The sequence below is a fragment of the Lactuca sativa genome, chromosome 6, assembly GCF_002870075.4.
Source record: "Lactuca sativa cultivar Salinas chromosome 6, Lsat_Salinas_v11, whole genome shotgun sequence".
Lineage (NCBI taxonomy): Eukaryota > Viridiplantae > Streptophyta > Magnoliopsida > Asterales > Asteraceae > Lactuca > Lactuca sativa.
The window spans coordinates 156,524,160-156,534,642 of record NC_056628.2 but is presented as its reverse complement, the minus strand read 5'-3'; positions in this window follow the sequence as shown (position 1 = coordinate 156,534,642).

The window sequence follows — 10,483 nt, the reverse complement described above, 5'->3', positions numbered from 1 at the left end:
TCTCTATAGTTGATGCACATACGGAACGATCTGTCTTTTATTCTTTACGAACAAGACCGGTGCACCCCAGGGCGAGAAGCTTTGTCTTATAAATCCATTGTTGAGTAGTTCATTCAGTTGACCACATAGTTCCTGCATTTCATCTAGTGCTAGTCGGTAAGGCGATTTGGTTACAGGGGTAGCTCCTAGAATTAAGTTGATTTTGAACTCGACTTGACGTTGTGGAGGTAATCCTGGAAGTTCTTCGGGAAAGATGTCGGGAAAGTCGTGGACTTCTAGGATGTTCTTTATGTCATTCACCTTTTAGTTCACGTCAACCACTTAAGCAAGGAACACATGATATTCATTTTGTAAGTACTTTTGGTCTTGAATACTTGAGATGATTTGAAGGTTTGTTCCTGGTTTGTCGTCGTAGATAACTATGGTTTCGCTATTCGGTAGATTAAGACGAACGGCTTTCTCAAAACACATGATGTCATCACGATGAGGACTCAACAAATCCATGTCGATAATGACATCGAAACTTTTAATTAAGATAGGCATGAGGTCGATTTCAAATGAATAGTTATCTAGAGAGAGGGTACATCCTATGTATATATCGTTAGTGCTCTCAGTTTTCCTGTTAGCCATTTCTACGGTGAACATTTCTTTTAGTGCTTGTGGTTGCTGTTTAAGTAAGTGTGCAAATTTGTGATTCGCAAAACTCATCTTTGCTTCACTATCAAATAATATGCACGCATATGAGTTATCGAGGAGAAACCTACCCGTGACCACTATAGGGTCTGCTATGGCTTCCTCATGGCCAATAGCCAAAACTCTTCCCACTCCGCCAGTATTCCCTGCCTTTGGGCAGTTCCGTTTGTAGTGTCCAACTTCACCGCACCTGTAGCAGACCTGGCCTACTCCAGTACTAGGGACCTAGAAGATTGGTCTTGTCAGTGCCTTACAGAAACGGGCTGTGTGCCACTTCCTGTTGCAGTTAGCACAGTGCATCTCCCGGCAAGGTCCATTATGATGGAAGTTACACTTGGTGCATCTTGGCAAACTCCCAGCATATTGTTTTGCTGGTGCAGGGACAACAATGGTTGTTGCAGCATGAACAACCACAAATTTTTGTTTCTTGGCGGAGTTCTATGCCGACTGGTTCTTCTTTCTGTCCCAAGACTTCCTCTTGTTGTCGTTTGTTTTGGTCGGTTCTCGGACAGCAGGGGTAGTTTCCTGAGGACAAACTCCATGGTCGATGAGTCTCTGTGCCAATTGTAACGCCTGTGTTTCTGGGCTTGTCATTAATGTTGATATAATAGTCTAGGTTAACCTTTGTAACCCGTTTTGAAATAATAGAAGTGTATTATTTGAGTATTATGTGTTTTGTGCTTAATTGCTTAATTATGTGATTTGATTAATTAAGATAAAAATAAGAGTCAAAATTTAAGTCAAAAATAAACTCGATATCTTTACATGAAGTTGTAGTGGCCTAAACGAGGTTTCTGAATATATATAGAACGCCCAAATCTGACTTCGTATGAGGAAGTTATGATTTTCTGAAGTTTCGACTTGGCAGTACGCAGCCCGAATACTCGATTTGAGATCGAGTGGTTTTTAGCCGCAACAATCTAAACGAGAATCGAAGATCTCATTGTTAGTAGCGAAACGATGAAAAGTTAGGCGAGAACGGACATCAGATAAAGAAGTTATAAATTTATAACGAAGTTTTCCTGTCCTGGCCTACTAAAAATAAATAATAAAAATAAAATCAAAATTAGCCGACGGAGTCTAAATGAATGTTGTAGAGCGTAGTCTCACCTACGTGTGGATATAAAGAATGTCGAAAACGGAGTTCGTATGAAGAATATATGAATTTTCTGAGTTTATTAAATAATTAAAATTAAAATTTAATTATTAAATTCCGATATTATCCGAAGGAAAGGGAGGAGTCATCGATCCGATCCGAAATACGCCCAGCGTACCCTGATGCATGCACCGCCTCGGACTCGAGTGCTCCGATGACGCATGCAATGGCAAACCGAGGCGTACGCCCCGTGTAAAGCTGTACGCCCAGCGTACGGCGAGGCCTCAGCCTCCTATAAAAGGGATGCGAGGGCAACCGACTCCATTTGCCAAATTCTCTTCTCTTTCTCCCGTTTTGTATCGTTTTGCGTGCCAGAAGTATCCTGAAGCCGCGGTATCAATCCCGAGCCCCGAAGCAAGTTTCGAAGACCCGAAGATCCCGAGAAGTGCGATTCCTGAGCCGAAGCTCTGCCCGCGAGAAGTTCGATTTTTGTGAAGATCTTCTAGATCTACCGAAGAACACTACTTCTGTACGTCGTAGTGCTGTCTGATCATCTTCTGATCAAGTGAGTGTGTAGCTACTTTCTTCTAACGCATAATTATGAAGTATTTTATACGAAATACGTGTTATGTGTATAATTTTGTTGTTATCTGTGTGAATGTATATTCACTCTCTTCTATCTCATAGATCTGATTTACTTTCTATGAAATACGTGTTATGTGGGTGTGCTTCATCTGTTATGTGGAATATGTATTGAATGAAAAATGCTATACAGGTTTTAAACTATGTATAAAGATATATATTTTTATCCACTAATATGTTGGGTAGAACATGGGTAGATAGTTGGTGTGTGATAAACAGATGAGAGGCCTCGATGGTGTTGTTGTTGATCTAGTTATTCAGCGGAGTATGGATAACGACCACGGACTCCTTCTAGACAGTCCTGTGGAACGCTAGCAGGTTCATAACCTATAGGTGTTGTGAACGATGTGTTCACCGGTGTACTCTATCCCCCTCATGGTTGCCTTTAGGACATCTATTGTTGAGGAAACCCCTTAGCAGTAATGTCCGTCCCGATGAAAATCCTAGATTAGGTCCCTTGAGATAGATGTTGTTTTAGGGACGTAAAGTGAGGATAACGGCAGTGGGTAATTGGAATTTTGTTGGTTGGCGAGATTAAATATAATTATTTATTGTGGGTTGAAAACCCTATATGCTCACCAGGCTCCCAAGCCTGACCCACTCAGTTTTATTTGTATTACAGGAAGTGGCGCAAGGGCATAAGATGGATGAATCATCGAGTTGTTTTGTTTACAAGTCTGTATATGTATATATTTGTTGAATGACTTGTAATGTTATCGTTTATGCTTTATGGTCTGTATCGGAACATGACATCCCGAGTTTTGATTATATAATGAAAATGCATCTCTTGATGAAATGCTTTGATAAATATTATTTTATCATATTTTGTTTTGGGAACAAATTCCGCAACTCTTTTAAATCAAAAGGATTTACTCTGAAATTATTTTAAAAGCATAAATGAAATCGGTCCTTTCTGGCCGAGATTTTGCGGATGTCACAGTTGGTATCAGAGCATTAGTTTAAGCGAACTTGGAATTTGTAGGATTTCTAGACTTAAACTTAGAATGCTAAGTGAAGGTTGTTAGATGTGTGTCTGTTATATTTTAGACATGAGCACTAGTTTATTTTAGGAAAGTTGTCTAAAATGCTTTTGTGTGGTAAATTTTATACGTTGCCATATATGATATTATTTGTTCGGATCTATGGTCTGTTGCCGACCGGATCTGGAAACCTTATGTGTGTAGGATTCTAAGCGTATGTCTACGTTATTAGAACTAACATGTAATCGTTTCGGAGTGATAAGGATGATTTGATTATCTATCGTGATTGAGGACCTAATTTCACCTTATTTGCTGTGTAGATAAAAAACGGTAAGAACAAGGAGTGGCGTTGGAAACGCGGATGAAAACAGGAATCAACCACCAATGATTGAGTAAATACTTGTTGTAGCAGCAGCACCAGAACCAATAACGATGGCCGGGGTGCAAGCCATGATTCGGGCTATGTTAGCCGAACAAAGGGATGAAATGCGACAGAAGTTGCATGATAATAGGAATGAACCTATCATACCTATTGAGGAACCCGAATTGATTCCTGAGCAATCGAAGGAAGGGAACAATAGTCGCATGGTGAGTCAATTTGGGACTCATGGAGAACGAAGGAACGATCCGAAAAGGAGAAACAACAAAGATGGGCGTATGTACAAGAATTTCTTGGGCGCCAAGCCGCCAAGTATTTCTGGAAGCCCAAAGCCTGTTGAGATTATGGATTGGATCTCCGAAATGGAGATGGTGTTTGAAAGTTGTGATTGTAGAAACAAACAGAAGACTGTCTTTGCAGTTAGACAACTGAAGACTGGAGTCTTGAGTTGGTGGAAGTTGTTGGCAGATACTATGCCATGAGGAGAAGCCCTGAAAATGTCATGGGAGGAGTTCTTGGAACAGTTAAGGGTACAGTATTGTTTAGAGATAGATCTGATTGATCTGAACAATGAGTTCCAAAACTTAAAGAAGGGGAGGATGAGCATAGATGACTATGTTACCGCATTCACTGAGAAAATGAAGTTATTTCTGTACCTAGTGCCAACGGAACTCTCCAAGATTGAGAGGTTTGCTAATGGAATGCCTGCCAACTTTGGTCCGACAGTCAAGATGGCAACTACTCTGAAAACAGTTGTTCGTGCAGCTAAGAATGTGGAGGCCCAGCAGAAGGAAAAGGGTCTGGAAAGGATAGATGTTGGTGAAAAGAGGAAGTTCGATGGAACTTCAGGGTCCAACAAGAAAAACAAGTTCTCGAAGTCTAGTTCGAGAGGAGGAGGAGGGGAAGCGAAATGGTGCGACAAATGTAAGAAGAAGCATCATGGAAAATGTGAGGTAGTGGCCACGTGCTACAAGTGTGGAAAGCCAGGTCACTATGCCAATGAATGTACCCTCACTAAGAAAGTTTGTTATGGTTGTGGTGAGGAGGGACACATGTCGAGGGACTACCCGAAGAAGAAGGAGGCAGCTAGACCCAACATTCCGCCAAAGCCGAAGGCGAGAGCATTCGAGATGACATTGGAAGCTGCTAAAGATGAAGCTGATGTCGCTTTAGGTACCTTTCTCGTAAACAAATTGCCTAACCAAATTTTATTTGATTCTGGAGCCAACTACTCCTTTATATCGCATGAATTTGGTAGAAAACTAGCTTTGCCTGTTGATAGACTAGATACTGCTTTATTTGTCGAAGTTGCTAGTGGCAAGTTTGTACCTGTTAGCCATCGTATGAAAAACATCTTAATTGACTTGAATGGGAATAAGTTCCACGAGGAATTATTGCCTATAGAACTTAATGGTTTCGACATCGTGTTGGGAATGGATTGGCTTAGCGCCAATGACGCCGAGATATTGTGCAAGAAAAAGATAGTCAAAGTAAACCCGCCAGGGAAAGAGTCGTTTATGGTGTATGGAGATAAACGTAGAGTAAATTATGGAATCATTTCATTGATGAAAGCCAGAAAGTGTTTGGCTAAAGGATGTACGTCATATCTAGCATTCGTGATCGATTCTAAAAAAGAGAAAAAGGCGATGCAGAGCATTCCTGTCGTATGTGATTATCCGGAAGTATTTCCCGAAGATCTTCCCGGATTACCGCCTGATAGACAAGTGGAGTTTAGAATAGACTTGTTACCAGGGACGACGCCAATAGCAAAAGCACCTTACCGATTAGCACCGACGGAGATGAAGGAGCTGATGATGCAACTTCAGGAGTTATTGGACAAAGGTTTCATTAGACCTAGTTCATCACCCTGGGGAGCTCCAGTGTTATTTTTAAAGAAGAAAGACGGGAGCATGAGGATGTGCATTGATTACAGAGAGCTGAATAAAGCAACAATAAAGAATAGATATCCATTGACGAGGATTGATGACCTGTTCGATCAACTTCAAGGATCGAGCTATTTCTCAAAGATCGACTTGAGGTCAGGATATCATCAGCTGAAAGTAAGAGAGCAGGATATAGAGAAGACTGCATTCAGAACACGATATGGGCACTACGAGTTTTTGGTTATGTCATTTGGACTAACCAATGCTCCAGCAGCATTCATGGATTTAATGAACAGGGTTTGTAATCCGTTCCTAGATAAATCTGTGATAGTGTTCATAGATGACATTCTGATTTATTCGAAAAGCCAAGAGGAGCATGGCAGACACTTGCGAGAAGTGTTGGAAGTCTTAAAGAAGGAGAAGTTGTATGCTAAGTTCTCCAAATGTGATTTTTGGATTCGAGAAGTCCAATTCTTGGGTCACGTGGTCAACCAAGAAGGGATAATGGTTGATCCAGCAAAGATTGAAGTTGTAATGAAGTGGGAACAACCAAAAAGTCCCACGGAAATCCGAAGCTTTTTGGGATTAGCCAGATATTACCGAAGGTTTATCCAAGGATTTTCTTCGATTCCTAGTGCATTGATGGCTTTGACCCACAAAGGAGCTACTTATGCTTGGAATGATAAGCATAAAGAAGCATTCGGGAAGCTAAAGAAGAAACTATGTGAGGCACCGATACTTTCTCTACCCGATGGAGTTGAAGACTTCGTTGTTTATAGCGATGCGTCTGGGGTTGGATTGGGTTGTCTTTTGACCCAAAGAGATAAGGTGATCGCATATGCGTCTTGACAATTGAAAGAGCATGAAAAGAACTACCCGAATCATGATTTGGAGTTGGCAGCGGTAGTTTTCGCTTTGAATATATGGAGGCATTACCTCTATGGAACAAAGTGCAAATTGTTCACTGATCATAAGAGTCTCCAATATCTCTTTAGTCAGAAAGAATTAAACATGACACAGCGACGCTGGCTAGAATTACTTAAAGACTATGACTGTAAGATACTTTACCACCCCGGTAAAGCTAATGTTGTTGCTGATGCTCTCAGTCGGAAAGTCAATCTTGAAAGGAAAAGGCCAAGAGCGTTGAGAATTGAAGTTGTCTCTACAATTGTGGAAAGTATAAAGAAAGCTCAAGAGGAAGCTTCTGGGAAGAATGACCGAAAGGAGGAACGTTTGGGCAAAACGTTGGTGTTCGGCATAAACAGTCATGGACTGAAGGTGTTCCAAGATCGGATTTGGATACCTAAGACAGGAGGAGTCAGAGATCTTCTTATGGAAGAATCTCACAAGACCATGTACTCGATTCATCCTGGTAGCACTAAAATGTATAGGGACCTGAAACCCTACTACTGGTGGCCGACGATGAAGCTTGATGTTGCAAAGTATGTGGCCGAGTGTGTGACTTGTGCGAGATTCAAGACACAACATCAGAAACCATATGGGAGTTTAGAACCTTTACCTGTGCCTATGGGTAAGTGGGAAGACATTGCTATGGATTTTGTCACTAAACTGCCCAGAACAAAGAACGGTCACGACATGATTTGGGTGGTCGTTGATCGATTCACTAAGAGTGCGCATTTCATAGCAGCCAAGGAGAAATGGTCTATGGATAAGCTTGCAAATTCTTACGTGAAGGAAATTGTGAGGCTTCATGGTGTTTCGTTAACGATTGTGTCAGATCGTGACAGTCGTTTCACCTCGCGATTTTGGAAAAGTCTACAAGAGGAATTGGGTACCAAGTTGTGTTTAAGTACAACTTACCATCCGCAGACTGATGGTCAGAGCGAAAGGACGATACAGACACTTGAAAATATGCTGAGAGCATGTACCCTGGAATTCCAAGGTAACTGGGATGAACATTTACCTTTGGTAGAATTTTCCTACAATAATAGTTTCCACTCGAGCATTAAGATGGCACCTTATCAAGCTTTGTATGGACAGAAGTGTCGTACGCTGTCTTGTTGGCTTGAGGCTGGGGAAAAGCAGTTTATGGGACCGGAGATAGTCCCTCAAACTACTGAAAAGTTGAAAATAATTAGGGAAAGAATGTTAGCAGCTCAGGATCGTCAAAAGAGCTATGCTGACAACAAGCGAAGACCGATGACTTTCGAAGTTGGAGATTCGGTTTTGCTTAAAGTCTCGTCGTGGAAGGGACTTATAAGATTTGGTAAAAGGGGAAAATTAAGTCCAAGGTTTATTAGACCGTTTAAAGCTCTTCATAGGATTGGGAACCAAGCTTACAAGCTCAAACTACCAGAAGAACTTAATGGAATTCATAACACTTTTCATGTGTGTTATTTGAGGAAGTTCACAGGAGAAGTTCCCGATATGATTCCACTTTCGGAGTTGAGAATCGATGAGAACAAAAGGTTGATTGAAGAACCAGAGGCAATCGTTGACTGAAAGACTAAGAAGTTGCGACGCAAGATGGTCGAGTTAGTGCTTGTCCGATGGAAACACACGAATGGGTCAAATCTCACCTGGGACACGGAGAGTGACATGATGGGTCGCTATCCGCATTTGTTTGTTGATATGTGATTCCGAGGACGGAATCATTCTAAGGTGGATAGAATTGTAACGCATGTGTTTCTGGGCTTGTCATTAATGTTGATATAATAGTCTAGGTTAACCTTTGTAACCCGTTTTGAAATAATAGAAGTGTATTATTTGAGTATTATGTGTTTTGTACTTAATTGTTTAATTATGTGATTTGATTAATTAAGATAAAAATAAGAGTCAAAATTTAAGTGAAAAATAAACTCGATATCTTTACATGAAGTTGTAGTGGCCTAAACGAGGTTTCCGAATATATATAGAACGCCCAAATCTGACTTCGTATGAGGAAGTTATGATTTTCTGAAGTTTCGACTAGGCAGTACGCAGCCCGAATACTCGATTTGAGATCGAGTGGTTTTTAGCCGCAACAATCTAAACGAGAATCGAAGATCTCATTGTTAGTAGCGAAACGATGAAAAGTGAGGCGAGAACGGACATCGGATAAAGAAGTTATAAATTTATAACGAAGTTTTCCTGTCTCGGCCTACTAAAAATAAATAATAAAAATAAAATCAAAATTAGCCGACGGAGTCTAAATGAAAGTTGTAGAGCGTAGTCTCACCTACGCGTGGATATAAAGAATGTTGAAAACGGAGTTCGTATGAAGAAGATATGAATTTTCGAAGTTTATTAAATAATTAAAATTAAAATTTAATTATTAAATTTCGATATTATCCGAAGGAAGGGGGGGAGTCATCGATCCGATCCGAACTACGCCCAGCGTAGTTGAGTACGCCCAACGTACCCCGATGCATGCACCACCTCAGACTCGAGTGCTCCGATGACGCATGCAATGACGAACCGAGGCGTACGCCCCGCGTAAAGCTGTACGCCCGGCATACGGCGAGGCCTCAGCCTCCTATAAAAGGGATACGAGGGCAACCGACTCCATTTGCCAAATTCTCTTCTCTTTCTCCCGTTTTGCATCGTTTTGCGTGCCAGAAGTATCCCGAAGCCCCGGTATCAATCCCGAGCCCCGAAGCAAGCTTTGAAGACCCGAAGATCACGAGAAGTGCGCTTCCCAAGCCGAAGCTCTACCCGCGAGAAGTTCGATTTTTGTGAAGATCTTCTAGATCTACCGAAGAACACTACTTCTGCACGTCGTAATGCTGTCTGATCATTTTCTGATCAAGTGAGTGTGTAGTTACTTTCTTCTAATGCATAATTGTGAAGTATTTTATACGAAATATGTGTTATGTGTATAATTTTGTTGTTATCTGTGTGAATGTATATTCACTCTCTTCTATCTCATAGATCTGATTTACTTTCTATGACATACGTGTTATGTGGGTGTGCCTCATATGTTATGTGGAATATGTATTGAATGAAAAATGATATGCAGGTTTTAAACTATGTATAAAGATATATATTTCTATCTACTAATATGTTGGGTAGAACATGGGTAGATAGTTGGTGTGTGATAAACAGATGAGAGGCCTCGATGGTGTTGTTGTTGATCTAGTTATTCAGCGGGGTATGAATAACGACCACGGACTCCTTCTAGACAGTCATGTGGAACGCTAGCAGGTTCATAACCTGTAGGTGTTGTGAACGATGTGTTCACCTGTGTACTCTATCCCCCTCATGGTTGCCTTTAGGACATCTATTGTTGAGGAAACCCCTTAACAGTAATGTCCGTCCCGATGAAAATCCTAGATTAGGTCCCTTGAGATAGATGTTGTTTTAGGGACGTAAAGTGAGGATAACGGGAATGGGTAATCGGAATTTTGTTGGTTGGTGAAATTAAATATAATTATTTATTGTAGGTTGAAAACCCTATATGCTCACCAGGCTCCCAAGCCTGACCCACTAAGTTTTATTTGTATTACAGGAAGTGGTGCAAGGGCATAAGATGGATGAATCATCGAGTTGTTTTGTTTACAAGTCTGTATATGTATATATTTGTTGAATGACTTGTAATGTTATCTTTTATGCTTTATGATCTGTATCGGAACATGACATCCCGAGTTTTGATTATATAATGAAAATGCATCTCTTGATGAAATGCTTTGATAAATATTATTTTATCATATTTTGTTTTGGGAACAAATTCCGCAACTCTTTTAAATGAAAAGGATTTACTCTGAAATTATTTTAAAAGCATAAATGAAATCGGTCTTTTCTGGCTGAGATTTTGGGGATGTCACACCAATCGCTTGGCACTGTCAAATGTAGAGGGGTTCAAAGACAACAC